The sequence below is a fragment of the Bison bison genome, unplaced genomic scaffold (genome assembly GCF_000754665.1).
Source record: "Bison bison bison isolate TAMUID 2011002044 unplaced genomic scaffold, Bison_UMD1.0 scf7180017864325, whole genome shotgun sequence".
NCBI lineage: Eukaryota > Metazoa > Chordata > Mammalia > Artiodactyla > Bovidae > Bison > Bison bison.
The window spans coordinates 2,167,129-2,183,872 of record NW_011494897.1 but is presented as its reverse complement, the minus strand read 5'-3'; positions in this window follow the sequence as shown (position 1 = coordinate 2,183,872).

Below are 16,744 nucleotides of genomic sequence, written 5' to 3'. Positions count from 1 at the left end.
AGGTAAGAGTGAGGGAGGGATGTCAACAGTTGCTTTCCTCGGGTAGTACAGTATCATTTAGCAAGCACTGACGTGACATAGCTAGAGCGGCATGCTCACCAAATATTCAAGGGCTCACCCACATTTCCCAGCCATGGAATCAAAAGACTGAACAGAGGTGATATGCATCATTTCCAGGCAAAAACAAGTCAATGTACAACCCTTCCACCTTCTCTTGCCCGAGAGCCACAACCATCAGATAGCTACGGGATGTAGCCAGACTGGATCGTCGTGTTCCATTGGGAAAGGAACTGATCTGGAAAGCTGCAAGACCCACAGTCAACTCTGTGGAAAAGAGAAATAAACCTATACATGTTCAGCCACTGAGATTTCCAGATTTATCTGTTACTGCAGCACAGCTTAACTTAATCTATCTGATAGGTAAGATCTTTGGTTCTTATGAGCTCAATTTTCATATATTCTTTCAAATAGTTACAAGTAATTCAACATATAATTACTACACCCCAGACAATATCTTTGGAACTGCTTCCAGTTTTTTGTTTTTGTTTTTTTTTTTATGTCAAACTGCTTTATTACATCTTAAATAACAGTACAGTTGAATATAGGATCTATCTTGCATCCAGCTTCCTTGCAGTACATTGACTTTAAAATTAAATACAAAAGGTGAGGGACAGGGTGCAGAGAGCTCTACAGAGGTGCCGACGGGGGCGGGGGCTCATCCCACTCTCTGCGGGTCCAGGGCACAGGGCGCACAGGATGGTGCAAACACAGGTGGAGAAGCCACTGCTGCCGCTACGGGGGCGCTGGTATGGGGAGGAGGCCCGCATTGTCCCAGCACCGCTGCCCAACACTGGACGCGCACGGAACCAGGGACATCTGCGTGTTAGAAAAGTGGTCTGCCTCAGCACAAAGGCTGGTTCCCGGGAGAGGTGGGCCGTGAGGAATCCATAAGGGAGGCCAGGGACTCCGTTCCCTGTACACCCCCCACCCCATCCAACAACGATTTTGGAACAGGACTTGTTTTTTTAAAGAAAGAAAACAGTGACATCTCGCCAGGCGAGCGTGTAGAGCCGCTAACTGCACGGCCTCCAATGCGATGCGTGTGCACAGAGGGGCGACGCGAAGTGGACAGAGCGCGACGTCACAACTTCAAAGAGGTTATTTCTTAAAAGAAAAGGAACATCTAAGGACTGAGTCCTATATGCACTGTGAGCATTTCTACAGCATGCGGTTCTAAGAGCAAACCCACCCCATATGGCAAACGATCAGGTTTTTTAAAATTTAACTTAGAAAGTTTGAGATCATTATTTTCAAAACATTGATTTGTACATTGTTTCATACACAAATAACTGACTGACTCTCCACGCACAGGACGGCACCGCTCTTGAGGACGGAGGCTCGTGATGGCCGGGCGGGGCACAGGGTAGTGTCGCGCTGTTGTGTCAGCCTCCCTCCAACTTCACAAGGAGACCGGGTGAGACTAAAAACCAAACTGAGGGGAGAGGGTGGGTTGGGGGAAAGGCGCCTGACGCGGCCACTGTTCGTCCGCGTGCTCAGTTTCTTGACTTCTCAGCATCATCCTTCTACACCATGCGCACGACGGTCATGTGACACGAGACGGAAGTAAAAAAACCAGGGACTAAATTTACATCATTAACAATCTCAGAGAGGCCACACCAGACCCTCCTTCTCTGTTTAACTACGAGCAGAAAGAAATATATTTTAAGAAGGAAATATGAATCATGTCTGCAAAATCCTGTTACAAACACAATCTAGAATTCAGAGTCAATTACAAGATGAAGTCCTCAAATTGTTTTGCATGAACATCACCAAACAGGATTATTGATCAAGATTTCAAATAAACTAGTAAAAAGGTGTGTCTGTCTTACAATTACACTCAAGTTTACCTTCTTGTTAACATTTTTATTATAGTATTTCCTTTTAAATTCATTCAAAACAAACAAAAAAAGAAAACAAAGACAATGGTCCCGGAAGGAATGCACGATTCGTTTTAGTTACAGCACAGAGATTCTTCTCTCAGTGGGAATTGTGCTCTTGGTTTCAGCAATAAGTGAGGGGAAGGTCTTGCCCTTTTGAAGTTCTGAGGGGTGCAGGGCGTCCGCGTTAGTAGGGGTAGATGGGAAATGCTATCTGCAACGCTCCAAGACTGGAATGGTCTTCCAGTCACTGTGGCGTCCACCTGCTGTCAGGGTTAGTTCCAGATTTTGAGGAAGCTGTCCCAGGATCCCGTCGCCACGGCCATCCCGTCATCAGTTACCCCCAGGCAGCTCACGCGGTTGTCATGCCCGGCCAAGACCCCTGCCCTGTCTTACTACAGGGGTCTTACTACCCCTGGGGTCTTACTACACCCCAGACAATATCTTTGGAACTGGAAGCAGTGAATGAAAGGACATAAAAATGCCTACCTTGGGCAGCAATGGAGATGCAGACATAGAAGACAGACTTATGGACACGGAAGTGGGAAAGGAAGGAGAGGGTGGGATGAATGGAGAGAACAGCATGGAAGTATATACATTACCGTATGTAAAATAGAGAGCCAGTGGGAATTTGCTGTATGACTCGGGGAACTCAAATCAGGGCCCCTTCACAACACAGAGTGGTGGGAAGGGCTGGGAGGTGGGCCGGAGGTTCAAGAGGGAGGGCACGTATGTGCACCTATGCCTGATTCACGTTGATGTATGGCAGAAATCAATGCCACATTGTAAAGCAATTATCCTTTGATTAAAAATAAATACTTTTTTTTTAAAAAATGCCTGTCTCTGTGGGTCATAACACATACTTTTGGGAAGTAACCATCACCATGAAGGGGGAAAGTTTGTTTCTCTTCACAGCTTGTAAGAAGCCAATGGGAAATAAGCTTGCTACAGGCAAAGCTCTTCTGGTATTTGGAGGGGAGGCAGTCAGTCAGTTGATATATGTGAGGTGAGAGAAAAGGAAAGAAATGTCAATGCAAGTTTCTCTTGGCACATCATTTCAACATGTGTTGGATACCCACTTTGGACCAGGCTCTACACTAGAAGACAGAGATCAGAAGGTAAATAAGAATTCTGCTGTACTTTACATGCCAACTCTACTGAGCCGAGCAAAATGGAAACTAAATATAAATTCCGTCATGGCTGGTCTGTGTCTTATCTAACTCTGAATCTCAGCCTGACACAGATGCCCATAAGTGTTTTTAGAATGTACTAATAATTGCACATAATTGTTTCACACCATCTGAAATGAAAAAAAAAAAAATGTTAAAAAGGAACAAATCAATCTGTCACCCTACACGTGTTCCCCTCAGCAACTAGGGTTTTGCATTTGTGCCAAAGGAGGAGACCAGAGCTATGACCTCCTGTACCACTCCCAGAGTGGACATACACAGCTCTGCAATGAGCAGTCAACTGAAAGATTGGGCTCTGGGGAGATGAGCATCAAAGGCCTAACAGCTGCTCAGAGCTCAACTTGAACTTGAGAGCTGCATAGAAGAATCTATAAAATAGAATGTTAGCCCTAGGGACTAAAATTCAGTCATCAACCTTCCATTTGAAGCACGTCCAGTCTACACAGATCACTGAAAATCCCTGCTGTCTATTTCAAAGACTTGTGAGCATTTCAAGAAACTCTCATATTGCCCCCCCTTTTTAAAAAAAAATCCTTTGGTCACGTGGGATCTTACTTCCCTGACCAGGGATCGAACCTAGCAGCATTGGCAGCATGGAGTCTTAACCACTGGACCACCAGGGAAGACCCTACCCTTTTTTTTGTTTGTTTTTGAAGTGAAGGCATGCTGTGCATCCAGAAAAGAAGTCAAACTGGTACACTTGTTATGTCTTGAGGTCTCTGGTTAGCATACTATCACTTCAGTGCTGCTCTCAGCCATCCACATGCCTCTATCCTGCTGGGACTCTTGAGTCCTGTAATAAGTAAGCAGAGCCTAGGAAAAGTCCTTGGCAGAGTCTGTTTGGAGGAAACTGACAAACTAAGACATCTTTCATGAATGACCACAGTCAAAATAAATCCAAGATGTAGAAATGTATCAACATTTACATTCACATGACCTAGAGCAAGGTTGTTCTTACCCAGAAAACAGGGCACCTTCAGCCTCTTCACTTTTTCAGATAATATTAGATGTTCGGGAAATCACTGCTTTGACAGTCACCCACCCAGGGGTCTCTGGAGAAGGCAGAGCACTAATTCCCCCAATAGGACCACCCCTTCACTGGTAAGGTGTCCCCTCTGTCCGCCCACACTGCACTCACTGGCTCTGATTTCATAATGACCATTCCATTGCTGGTAGATTAGCACTAATTAAAATATAGAATATCTGAAAGGTACCAGCCCCTTTTATCCCCTGGCAAATTCCACTTACTTAGCTCACAGCTTTGTCTGGCCAGCAAAGAGCTCTGTGAAATCTAATCCACTACGATGCTAGTCATCACTTTCTTTTAGATATATAGCCTACACTGTATCTTACCCCAACAGTTGGAAATGATATTAAATGACCCTCTGATAAGCATCAGAAACCAGTTGCTTCTCACTACTAATCATCTATTTTGGGAACTAACTGCAAAGCCAGCATATGCTCAGTCATAGCTCTGACTCTTTCAAACAATGTCTGCTGATCTTTCATCTTTCCCCATTGCTTGATTCGCTTTCTTGTCCATCCTCTCCCCTACCCATCACTTTAGCCCTAAGGAAAAAATCACGAGATTGTTTTTCTTTTTTTCAACCCCCTCCCCACCCCAAATCTCACCCTTGTAGAACAGCAAACCACATCTTACCTATGTGGAATGCAGAAGAAATGTTTTCCTTTTGATATTAAAGAGTCCTCCCACCAATTAAGTAAACACTGGCCACACCGCAGAGCTGGTATGTTATTGCAGAGCACAGGAGAGCAGAGTTTTTTTTCAGAGTTGTGTCAAAAGGAACCTCAGGCTTTGGCCTCAACTCCAGGAAAGAGATGAAAACATCATGCACGTGTCAGAATGCCAACTGCGACTGTATGCACGGATTGCTGTGGTGTCAGAGGACATGATGGAACAACAGGACCCTCTTTACAAATAGCTTGTGGGATTCCCTCTCCTTCCCCCAAGCAGGAACCAGGCTGAGATCAAACACTGTGTTCTGGGAGGTTCCACTCTATCAACAACGGGCTGACTTTTGAACGGTGTTGTCAACAGGGCATCTTCACAGTCCAGTGCTTCAGGAATTACTAAACAAAAGGCGGAGGGCCAGACTATGCCACAGGGATCAGCCAAGCTCATATCTTTCCCAAATTCTTAGAGTTGTGACATTCTCAACCAGAATATGAAACAAGAAAGTGGAACCAGGGAACATTGAAATGATTCTTTTCAGCACACCTGCGTTTCAATATGGACAAATTGTGATTATTTAAGATGAAGCTTCAACATTCAGAAATGCATCACTGAGCAATGTGGTTCATTCCAAGGCTTCAGTGAGGGAATGTGGCACGCTGCTCCCATTCTGTGTTTGATTTGCCTAATAGTAATAGGAGAGTCATTTCAATTCTCTTTCTCCATTTTCCCATCCCTTAAAAGAGAAACAATTTTGATTCTTAAATAGAGCATCTAAGAGGACTAAGAAATAATAAGGTCCCCATGTGAAAAGTCCCCCAGTATAGCCATAAGGAGTAAGCCAATTATTAATAAAAACACTCCAACCAAGGTTTGCATCTTTCTCTTGATTCTGAGTATGTGGTTACTTTTGTCCATGGCATCCTAGGGCAAGTTAATTTTATTAAGAACATTTTTAGAAAGCTAGAATGTCAGAAGTTGACACTGCTCTCTTTCCAGCCCTCTATTCTTGGTAACATCATGAAGTATTGGCTGGCCCCAAAAGTGAGTTGCACCTTTTTTCAATCTAACAGCCATTCTGTGGATAGCATTTGTTTTCCATTGCTGCCAAGGAGACAATCTGGCTCTCATTTCCTTTGAAGAAGAGCCCATTATGATGAGTCAGGTCTACAGTGGGAATAATTAGGTCAAATAAATGAGCCCTTCCAGCTGCCTGTGGCATCACTCAACACCCCCATGTTGCAGATAAAGGAGACAACACTGGAGCAAAAGCAGAGTTTATCTCTTGTGAGTTCCCCTTATCTCTGGCCCAAGGGATATTATCAAAATGTACACAAGGTAATCACGGCTCCTCTCTTTGCATGTGGAGAAGTCAAAACTGGTCCATAGAATTGTGTGGTGGTCCCAGTGCCGGTCCACTCTATGAAAGACAGCTCCTGTCCCAGCTGGCAGGCTCAAGACAGCCCCTGTGATCTCCCAGTCACCTTATCCTGGGCTGTCATGTCCACTAGCAAGAGAAAAAGGAAATTCAAAGAGGTGGGGGTCATATGCTAACTCTTGTTCCTATGCAATCGAAGTTGATATCTGCGGCTCATCCTTCAAGCGAGACTCTCCGGTAGTTTGTTCAACATCTCATACACACAGGAGGAGACCAGGGTCAATCTAGAGATGCCAACCTGCTACCCAGATTGAAGAGCTCCCCTCCCCTGCGGGAAATGGGGGGTGCAGACAGAAACAATTATAAAATAAGCTAGCCTTTCTTTCAAGAGTCTCATTACTCAGAAAAAGAATCTTTAGTTTTGTTTCTTTCTAATCTTTTTTTCCTACTTTATTAAAACATTCAGAAATTACTATAACATAAGAGCTCTCAAAAGTCACAATATCAATTTAGGATTTCTTCCCTGATGTTGGCATGGGTCACAGACCTCATCCAAAGGCTAAAGACACATCTCACTCTACATTAGGCTGACCAAACGAGATGCTCGTTCCAAACAATACGCTGTCTTAAAGATGCTTCCACTCACTCGTAAAACCTAAACCACCATCTGAAGGCTCTCATGCAAGTGGATTCTCTTGAGTTGTAGTTGCTTTATTTCCCCCAGGGACTCCATTGGTTTGGGTTATTCCAGCAGCACAGGAAATAAGAAATCTCCTATCTTTTAAAAATTAGAGGAATTTGGCTTACATTGAAGTAATAGGTAGGAACCAAAACACTGCTCACCAGTCCTTCCTTCAAGTTGTATACAGTAATTGCTACATCTCACACTTGATGCCTGAGTAGAACTTTGGGAAGGAGGTAATAAACATGAGCCTCAAAAATCAGCACATTTTCAATGATTCTGGGGTAATAAACCGTCAAACAAAATTTATCAAAAAATGTCTTTCACACACTCATTAATTAATTAAAGTATTTATTATATGGGCTTCCCTGGTGGCTCAGACAGTAAAGAATTGCCTATAGTGCAGGAGACCTGGGTTCAATCCCTGGGTTAGGAAGATCCCCTGGAGAAGGAAATAGCAACCTACTCTAGTATTCTTGCCTGGCAATTCCATGGACAGAGGAGGCTAGTAGGCAATCGTCCATGGGGTCCCAAAGAGTTGGACATGTCTGAGGGACTAACATTTGAATCCACTGTATTATTTATTATATATTTAATTTATTAGTTATAGCTAACTCAATCATTATCTATTTCTATCATCATATCTATTTCTGACATTGAAGTTATTAATTATATTAATGAATTAATTACTGAGTAACTGCGAGACATGAGGCACTTTTCTTTCCCTGCCCCACCTGCAGATGTGAACACCAGCCCTGCTGTCCATCTGTTGCACAGTAAACCCTGAATCCAAGCAGCCTCTTCTCCTCAGGCACCAGGATAAATCACAAGTGTGGGAGGTGAGGAAGGTTTGCCTTGGGAGACCCAATGTAAAATGGCAATGCTGACTGACAGTTCAGCTCCTACACGAATGCCCCCCAGTTCTGATTTCCTCCAACATTGCCTGTGGGTTTACCCAGGGAAAAGGACATCATAGCCTCAAACTAAGAACAATTAAAATTCTTAATATCTTTACAGCCTTAAAACAATTATATTCGCTCGTTTTACTCTAACCTAACTTTCTCTCTTAGGATATGCTCTCTCCTAAGTTGTAAGAAATGCTGGCATCATCACACCTTCAACTTATGATTCCAGCACTTCCATTTCATGAGCAAAGCACAACTGTTCTCAAATGAAGCCGTATTTCACCTCCCCCAGGAGGCTGGATCCAAGCATAGTACACATTGAGAAGAGTGAATAGATGTGGGGAAGGAAGGCAGGAAGATCCGTTCACTGGGGCAGAGAAATGACTTCAGGTCCCCTGCCCCCTGTGGAGGAACGCAGCTAGATTGGCTCTGACAGCCAGTGCTGGAGAAACAGCTTATTTCTCACATGCACCAAGTTCAGTACATGTTTTGGGCCAAGGGTGGGAGTGGATGTGCTCATGCCTGCAGTCACTGAAGCCCAGTGCTGTGCTCAGTAATGCGAGGATGGGGAAGCCGAGGTCTAGCAGGACCTGTTAATTCATATGAGTGTTGTCCTAGTTGGCTGGACTGGAAATGAATTCACAGCAGAGTGGCCTCATGGCCCCTGCTGTTATAATCAGGGCGAGAACTGCAAAGAGTTTTAAGCTGAAACTCCAATACTTTGGCCACCTGATGCAAAGAACTGACTCATTTGAAAAGACCCTGATGCTGGGAAAGACTGAAGGCAGAAGGAGGAGGGGACTATAGAGGATGAGATGGTAGGATGGCTTCAATGACTCGATGCACATGAGTTTGAGTCAACTCAGGGAGTTGGTGATGGACAGGGAAGCCTGGCATGCTGCAGTCCATAGGGTCGCAAAAAGTCAGTGAATTGAACTGAATATAAATGGAACAAAATTTTAAAATACAACTTTCTCCTCTTATTCCCCTATTCTGCATCTTTAACCTGTGATTGAAAGGATATGAAGATCTTGAGTGTACCACCAGTACAGAAGAGAAGAAGGAAAATCCTGTGATGTGAAACATTCTCGAGTGAAAAAAGGGATCAGAGAGACCTGGAAAACCACTACAGCGATTTTGCCCTTTTCTTCATTTCTCTCATGCTCTCTCCAAAAGTTCTCCCCAGGACAAAGTAAACAAGGTGGTGGTTAGGAGTGCATGTTTTTACTGGCATGGAAAGGAAAAGAAAGATGTCAAAAGAAAGCAGAATGAACCCCCCTTTCCACCTGAAGTAGGACAAGATCCGTGGCTACCATCACTTGGCCTGAAGCACCAGCTTGAGGTGGAGCTGGGTGTTGCTGATAAGGTCTCAGCAAATCCCCTGTTTGCAGGATCTGAAACTCCTTAGCCTGACAATGGATGGATAAGTTCTCTTTTGTGAGACAAGAATGGGTGACCTTTTCCCCCTGAATTCCCCTCGAGGGGGCCAGGGAAGAGAGTTTAGGATCCCTTCTCTTGGCCTTCACATCGTGGGAAAGAGGGCCCAGAGTTTAAATGCCTGAAAAATGCCCTGAAACAGCTTTGAAAATCATTCAGTGTGAGTGATTGTCCCCTGATCAAATGTCTAAGTTGTATCGTGACAGGAATGCCTCTCAGGTCGTTGACCCAGCCCCAGACACAGAGCCTGTTCCCTTTGTCAGTAGATTCATGCCGCTTGTCTCCTTTCTGAAACCACTTTCTAAAGAAATTAGCTGGTGAAGTCAGTTTCCTAGGAGAATCCATCATGTGTCCCCAGCAGATACTTCCCCTCCTTGCAACCCATTAGGTAAATTTAAAGGACAAATTAGTCCACAAATTAGGCCATTCCCACCCCCATCTCCAACTCGCCACTTAAATCATGTTATCTTGTCAGTGGGTTTGAAGGCAAGCTTTCAAATCAGAGTCCTCCAACCATGAGTCTATAACTCACGAGAACAATCACCGCACAACTGTCTCTTCAGTTTCTCCCATCTGGTATCTGCTCCCTTGTGAATGAGGTACCCACAAGCAGGAAGGGTTCGAGTTAAGGTAAGTTAAGTCTTGGAAAGAAGGAGGTAAGGAAAGAGCAGCAAAATCAAACCATCCCAGGAGGCAGGGGTTGGTGGAGGGTTTGAAACCCTTCAAGTAGCTCTTTCTGATCTGTCTTGATTTCTCCCACCTCTCCAGGTTTCTGTACCTGCCCCTTAGAAGCTATGCCCTGCCATTCATCAATCAACAGCTAGGAACTTTATTTCTGTTGTTATTGTTTTTTATTGGAATATAATTGCTTTACAATTTGTGTTGGTTTCTGCCATACAATTGTGTGAATCAGCTACATGTATGCATATATCCCCTCCTTCTTGAGCCTCCCTCCCTGCCCCCATCCCACCCCTCCTGGTCATCACAGAGCACCAGGCTGATCTCCCTGTGCTATACTGCAACAGCTGGGAACTTTACTAAAGTGTCAGTTCCCCATCAGAAGCAGAACAAAACCTATTTTGATTCTGTTGGCATCCACTTCACTGAATGAGGGATCATAACAGCACAGTCTAGTAGCAAAAGCAGAGCGTTCAGGGACAGGCAAGTCACGCTCCACATTTCGCCTCTGCCACTTTGGTTAATGTGATCAAGACAGGTTCATCTCTGAGTCTCTGTCTTCTCCTGAGGAACACTGGAATCATTATACTTACCTCATTTGACTCAAGTAAGAATAAAAATTTAAAAAAGAATGAAATGATGACAGGAGTTTAACACACTGGGGACAGTGTCATAAAAAAATAACACCTACTTCCCTTCATTCTAGCTGAGACATCGTCTTTAACCAGTTCTGACATTTTGACATATCTTGGTTTCTTTATTTATAACAATAGACAAACAATGTCAATAGCCAGTCCAGTTACTCATAGTGGTTGGAATATTTATTCACCAAACACCAAAACAATAATACATCAAATGATAAAGGCAAGTATTTCCAACAAAAGGGGAAAAAGAAAAGGCCGGAAAGAGATGAGAAGTAAATTCACAACTTTAGTAGCACATTCTCTCAGAGAAAGGAGTTTTCCTGTATCTTAATATGTCATTTTAACATCCAGTGTAACATTCAGAAGCACATTTTATTGAATTATTGAATCTCAGGGCCATTAAGTCCAAATCCTTATCTGATACCTGAACACCATTTAAAATGCCTTTTACTTTTAATTTACTTTTTAGTGCACTTTTTTAGAAAGGTTATTTAAGGATTCCATGTGATACACAAAATGGCCACAACCAAAAATAAGAGGTTAGAAGTGATAAAGAGAGGTCATCTTAAGAGAACCCTCTTCATTCTTACGTACTGAGCTGTAGCAGTACACCCTATAACTCTTCCGAAGAAATGAGTTGGAAGAAACTTACAAACCTAAATCTACTGGTTGCTCCCTGGGGGGCCTGGGCTTCCCTGGTGGCTCAGATGGTAAAGAGTCTGCCTGCAATGCAGGAGACCTGGGCGAGGAAGATCCCCTGGAGAAAGAAATGGCAACCCACTCCAGTATTCTTGCCTGGAAAATTCCTTCGACAGAGGAGCCTGGTGGACAACACCCCATGGGGTCAAAGAGTCAGACTTGACTAAGTGATTAACACACACACACCCGAGGGGCTCGAAGCGACTGGGAACAGATTACATAATGAAAGGCAAAATTCACTTTTCTAGTTTCTCTAGTATTTCTCAAAGTGTGGTGCACAGCCCCAAAGATACCTAAATCCTCTAGGGAAGGTGGGGTGATGATGGTGGATATTGAAAATAGGGCTTTGGGACTTGCCTGGTGGTCCAGTGGTTAAGAATCTGCCTGCCAGTGCAGGGGACGTGGGATCGATCCCTGGTCTAGAAGACTGCCCCACTTTGTGGGGCAACTAAGCCTGCATACCACAACCACCAAGCCTGTGCACCACAACTAAAACCCGTGCAGCCAAAGAAAGAAAGAAGACAAACAGAAAATGGGGCTCCATCCCAAACTCCAGAAGCTTTGAAGATGGTACTGCAGTTGGCATTTTTCACAAAAATTTGCATTTCTTGTAAATTCTGAGTATGAAACCACATTTGTAATATAAGCAGTTTACTCATCATTAAAAACAGGCAAATAAATTATATATTAATGGAGAGAAAGAGGAAGAGCAGAAAGCTAGACATCTCAATGTGCTTATGTGTAAACATGATTCATTTAGAAACCATCTATGTAACTCGTTCTCAGCTCAACTGTACCTGGGAGAATTTCACCAGAAACATTACCCAGGCTTCTAAAATGACTCTCAAAGTTTAGTCATATTTAAAATAGAAAAGTAGAAGAAGAGAAAATTCATTTGCCTTAACGTATTACTCAAACACTCAATATTACATTTTTCTTAAGAGTCAAAACAGGAAGTTCTTTAGAGAAAGAAAACTCAGTGGAAAAAAAGCAATTTTGTTTTGTTGGGTATGACCAACAAAATTCTAGAAACCTGGTTAAGTTGCATTCAGTCACATGAGGATAAATTCTTCAGAAAGATTCTCAGGAGAATTGTTTAACTTAATGTTATGAACAAACAAACAAAAAAAAAAATTCTTAAATTTCCAAGAATAAGAAACAGCACCCTCTTCCAGTTCATCGAGAGACATGGAAAGTGTGACTAATATTTACCAAAGGCTAAGTTCCTCTTAGTCATTCTATTATAACTAAAACTCCTAAGAATCTAACTGTAAAATCTTATCACAAGTTAAAATATTTTGAAATAAAAAGAGCAAAACTGTAACAGAGAAAAAAATCAAACTCATGAAATAGAGTCTGTAATTTCACCTTGGTCACGAGACCATGTAACCTGATACTTATCAACATTCTCCTTCCACTTTCCTTATTTCCATATCCTTTTATTCATAAATAGGCAGATATTAATAGATGCACGCTAGGTCACTTCAGTCATGTCCTACTCTTTGCGACGCTATGGACTGTAGCCTACCAGGCTCCTCTGTCCATGGGATTGTCCAGGCAAGAATACTGGAGTGCCCTCCTCCTGAGGATCTTCCTGACCCAGGGACTGAACTTGCATCTCTTACACATCCTCCACTGGCAGACGAGTTCTTTACCACAGGTGCAACCCGGAAAGCCAGATATTAATAGATAGATAGATAGATAAGAGGTAGGGAGAGATAATCACATGAATCAGACTGAAGAGATTGTGTAAAATAATGAGATAAAGGTTAAAGATATACTAAGTATTACAAGACTCTTAAAAATTAAAGATAATGCTAACTGGGGTGATCAAAGAAGATTTCATAAAAATTTTAGAGAGTCCTGATAAGAAGTGTGGAGTTCAATAAACAAGGATAAATAAGAACGGACATAACAAAAAAGCAAGAATATGAGCAAAAACATGAAGGTCAAAATTAAAGAAGGGCATGGCTCTCTTGCTGCTTTTACCAATCTCCATGTCTTTTCTATTAGACTCCCTCAGCGTATCTTCCACCTTTGCTTTATATTCAATTCCCTTTACCATTTTCCCCACGTGGTCCTTCACTGCTTTTCTCCACCTGGGCTACAGTGAAGATCTTCCACTCATTTTTCCTCTTCGGGTTAATTCATGTACTCCTTACACAGATGACAAACATGATTGAGTCCCCAACACCTACTGGATGAAACCCTAAGTCCCTATGTTACCCTAATATTTAATGCCCCAATTCATCATTCTAGTTTGGGGTTTCAAAATTTCTCTTAATGCAGATACACAGAGGTCAAGGAACAAGTGAAGTCAAGTCACAAGAGGACTGAGAACCAACTAGAAAGTCATGTGTGACCTTGGAGAGTCCAGTCTCAACAGAGTGATGGGATGGAACCCCAGTGAGTGTGAAAAAGCTAAGCATAAAGGGGAGCTGATGAGGTCCTCCACTGGGGCCCCCACCATGTCTCTAGTAACCCCTGAGAAGTTACAGCACGTTTTGGAAGTCCTCAAGACCAGCATCAATGGGCAGTGGGAAACTGCCCTTGTCATCACTCCAGTGAAGGGCGTGGAGCACAGATGCGCTCATGCACTGTTGAGGAAAGCAGACATCGAGCTCACCATGAGGGCGGGAGAGTTCACAGAGAATTAGGGGGCACGTGTGATCACCACCACGTAGAATCTACACCAATACAAGATGCCAGACTGGTTCTTATGGACAGAAGGACGTGAAGGATAGAAAATACAGTCAAGTCCTGGCCAACAGTCTAGACAACAAGTTCTGTGAAGACCTGGAGCAACTGAAGAAGATATGGGCCCACAGAGGGCTTCCTGCTTCTGGGGACCTCGTGTCTGAGGCTGACGCATGTGTGCAAGAAGAAATAAATGTGTGGCCTTTGTCTGTTAAAAAGGCAGGGGGTGGGGGAGCTGAAGAGCTGACAGTAGCTAGTGGACATAATTTAAGGGGGAAATTAGCCCCAAAAGGGGATATAGGCTGTTACAGTAGGGGAGTCGGAAGTAACAAGGAGTGGCTTCTTGCTGGAGTTGGTAGTAGAAGATGGTGGCGGTCGTGTTTGTGAGTGCTGGGCTGGATCAGAAGAGAGGAGATAGAGTCTCCAAGTCCCTTATCCAAAATTACAGTACAGAGAGGTGCTCACCCACAACCAGGGAAAAATGAGGAACAAGTCAAAGGCTCTCACCAAGCCAACCATCTGCACAGAAATCTTGAAAACATTTTTAAGAACCACAGCTTTGAGTAGAAAATTCATTTCAGCATATTTTTGGAAAGGAGGAGGCCGTATTAATTAAATATAAACTTATTTGCATATTTGTTTATTCCCCCAACTTGTCCCAGAAAGAATCTAAGGCAGCCACAAAGCACGATGTGCTGGATAAAAGCCACCACATCCTGGATATGAGCTAAACTCCTTTGGCCACAAGTCCTACAAGACCCAAGCAAATAGATCATAAACAAAGAGCTCAAAGCGCCAAGCTTTCAAACAGAAAGAAATAAAACTACGAAGGGCCATGATGAGAAGGGGCAGTTCCCCCAGGTGTACCTGAGTGCTGAGCTGCTTCCCACCACATCAAAAGCAATGGCACAGCCCCTAATTCCAATTGCTGAAACATTTTAACAGCTGGGAATTAAAATAAGCTGTCAGCCAGCTCAAAAAGATTTTTTAATTCAAAATAAATCAGGCTAACAACCTGCAGATGTTTGGAAAGAAACTGTTTGGGTGACTCATTTTCAAAACCCAACTCCCTAACTTTGCCATTTCAGAGTTTCTGAATGGCTGCTACCTGCCCTTAGCTTCTAATTGGGAGACAAACTGTTATGCTGGCATTTTCAGACTGAACATTGGTCTCACATGTTGACAAACATCATGGATTCTGTCTGGTCCACCAAACTAAGACTGGGAAGCAAGGGCAGAGAGCTGGTCAGATGACTGAATGTGTTGTGGAGCCCTTGGTCTTCCAGGGATCCCTCAGTCTGAAGAGTAGATGGGGATAAACCATTCTGCCCAAAAGTCTTTGCACCCTGGTCTGCATGAGCTGTTTTATTGCATTTCTTAGAATAAATAGGGATAATCTCAGTTATGGGTTGAACAAGAGTAATAAAAACAAGGGGAGAAAAGTGGGGAATAAGAGACTGCAGAAGAGTGAATAATACCACAGACTCAAGATAAATGGCCAAAGGCAAGTCAGCATCTCAGCATCCAGACCAAGGATGACCATGAGAGATACATACATCAATGGCCATCAGGGGAGGAAGAAGGAGGAAGCTCCAGCCTCTCCACCTGAGAACCATCTAGGTCTATCAGGGCTCAGCTTCTTTCGGCTGTGGAATATGAAACAGACTGTAATAATACATGTGGTGCTAAATCTGGGGAGCTGTTGGATATCAAAGTGCTGCAGTAGAGGTTTCAGATTGCGGACCATGAGATTTAAGACTTTCCACCCATTCCTATCCAGGAGGTGATTTTGCCTCTCCTGAAAGTCCTTGCCTTTCTCTTCTTTCCCTGTCTTAGTTTAGGCTGTGATCATAAAGTTCCACAGACTAGGTGACTTATAAACAACAGAAATTTATTTCTTATAGTTCTGGAGGCTGGAAAGTCCAAGATCAGGATGCCATGGTCAGGTTCTAATGAAAGCCCTCTTCCAGGTTGTAGATGGCTGACTTCCCACTGTATTCTCACATGATGGAAGGGATGAGGTTGCTCCCTGGGGTCTCTTTTATAAGGCATTAATCCCATAAGGCTTCACCTATGAAAGTGTCCAGGGCTCCCTCAGTGGCTTAGCGGTAAAGAATCCACCTGCAATGTAGGAGACATGGGTTCGATTCCTGGGTCAGGAAGATCCCTTGAAGAAGGAAGTGGCAACCCACTCCAGTATTCTTGCCTGGAAAATCCCATGGACAGAGGAGCCTGGTGGGCTAGTTCATGGCGTCACAAGAGTCAGATATGACTTAGCAACTAAAACGAACAAACAAAACAAATGAAAGTCTCCCCCTCATAATACCATTACACTGAGAGTGAGGATTTTAATATATACATTGGGGAGACACAAGATTTCAGCTTATAGCACTCTCCTAGCCTCTAGTTGCCAATGCTGGGAAGCTATCTGTGGCCTCTGGGTCTGCCTCTTTGGGTTACCCACAGGCTTTTGCGTGTCCCCCACTGAGGGCTCACATAGCAAGTACAGCACTGATCTGCCTACAAGCCCTTCTCCATCGCTCACTCTTGAAACAAGAGTTGTGTCTTGTCATCTTTGTATCCCCAGCACCCAAGACAAGACCTAGCAATCAGTAACAATTTGTTAAATTATTCAAGCAAGTTCACTAAATAGAAAATTATTATTTTTTTTTCGAAAGCAACATTCCTTATGGATGAATCTTTTCACCTTATTCAAAGAGGTCGTAAAGAGCAAAGCAAAACCAAGTCTTTGTTTTAGTTTTGGTGGAGTAGAAAATTATTATTTTTAAGGAGGATAAACTCAA